Source organism: Capsicum annuum, unplaced genomic scaffold (assembly GCF_002878395.1).
Source record: "Capsicum annuum cultivar UCD-10X-F1 unplaced genomic scaffold, UCD10Xv1.1 ctg56124, whole genome shotgun sequence".
Taxonomy (NCBI): Eukaryota; Viridiplantae; Streptophyta; class Magnoliopsida; order Solanales; family Solanaceae; genus Capsicum; species Capsicum annuum.
The window spans coordinates 1-1,423 of NW_025864497.1; the positions used below are offsets into that span (position 1 = coordinate 1).

General features: G+C 48.9%; 3 non-coding genes across 3 annotated transcripts; all 3 read right to left on the reverse strand.

Moving 5' to 3' along the window:
• Positions 1-44: 44 nt before the first annotated feature.
• LOC124893233 lies at positions 45-163 on the reverse strand. The gene has a single exon (XR_007050620.1). It is a non-coding gene; the product is annotated as a 5S ribosomal RNA (ribosomal RNA).
• Positions 164-599: 436 nt separating this feature from the next.
• On the reverse strand, positions 600-718 carry LOC124893234. The gene has a single exon (XR_007050621.1). It is a non-coding gene; the product is annotated as a 5S ribosomal RNA (ribosomal RNA).
• A 437-nt stretch (positions 719-1,155) lies between these two features.
• On the reverse strand, positions 1,156-1,274 carry LOC124893232. The gene has a single exon (XR_007050619.1). It is a non-coding gene; the product is annotated as a 5S ribosomal RNA (ribosomal RNA).
• Between the last annotated feature and the right edge of the window lie 149 nt (positions 1,275-1,423).

Sequence of the window (1,423 nt, forward strand, 5' to 3'; positions counted from 1 at the left end):
AACCGGCAAAATTAAACTGAATTTTAAAGGAAAAAAAAAAGGAAGGGATGCAACACGAGGACTTCCCAGGGGGTCACCCATCCTAGTACTACTCTCGCAGAAGCACGCTTAACTTCGGAGTTCTGATGGGATCCAATGCGTTAGTGCTGGTATGATCTCATCCGTCATACCCAGCACTCCAAATTCTATTATGCCTCTTTCTCCTGCGCCGCCAGTCACACATCGCACGCGCGCCGCTGCGCCTTGCCCCCTTTCTCATTCCGCCAAGAGGAAAAACAAAAAGATTCGTCGATCGAATGGGCAAAATTAAATCGAATTTTATAGGAAAAAAAAAATGAAGTGATGCAATACTACTCTCGCCCAAGCACGCTAACTTTGGAGGTTTGATGGGATCCGGTGCGTTAGTGCTGGTATGATCGCATCCGTCATTCCCAGAACTCCAAATTCTATTACGCATCTTTCTCCTGCGCCGCCCGTCACACCCCGCACGCGCGCCCCTGCGCCTTGCCTCTGTTCTCGTTTCCGCCAAGAGGAAAAACTAAAAGATTCGCCGATGAACCGGCAAAATTAAACTGAATTTTAAAGGAAAAAAAAAAGAAGGGATGCAACACGAAGACTTCCCAGGGGGTTACCCATCCTAGTTCTACTCTCGCCCAAGCACGCTTAACTTCAGAGTTCCAATGGGATCCGGTGGGTTAGTGATGGTATGATCACATCCGTCATTCCCAGCACTCCAAATTCTATTATGCTTCTTTCTCTTCCGCCGACCGTCACACCCCGCACGCGCGCCCGTGCGCCTTGCCCCCTTTCTCGTTTCCGCCAAGAGGAAAAACAAAGAGATTCGTCGATCGAACTGGCAAAATTAAACCGAAATTTTTAGGAAAAAAAAAATGAAGTGATGCAATACTACTCTCGCCCAAGCACGCTAACTTTGGAGGTCTGATGGGATCCGGTGCATTAGTGCTGGTATGATCGTATACGTCATTCCCAGCACTCCAAATTCTATTACGCATCTTTCTCCTGTGCCGCCCGTCACACCCCGCACGCGCGCCCCTGCGCCTTGCCTCCGTTCTCGTTTCCGCCAAGAGGAAAAACTAAAAGATTCGTCGATGAACCGGCAAAATTAAACTGAATTTTAAAGGAAAAAAAAAAGAAAGGATGCAACACGAAGACTTCCCAAGGGGTCACCCATCCTAGTACTACTCTCGCCCAAGCACGCTTAACTTCAGAGTTCCAATGGGATCCGGTGGGTTAGTGATGGTATGATCACATCCGTCATTCCCAGCACTCAAAATTCTATTATGCTTCTTTCTCCTCCGCCGACCGTCACACCCCGCACGCGCGCCCCCCGCCTTGCCCCCGTTCTCGTTTCCGCCAAAAGGAAAAACTAAAAGATTCGCCGATCGAACCGGCAAAATTAAAC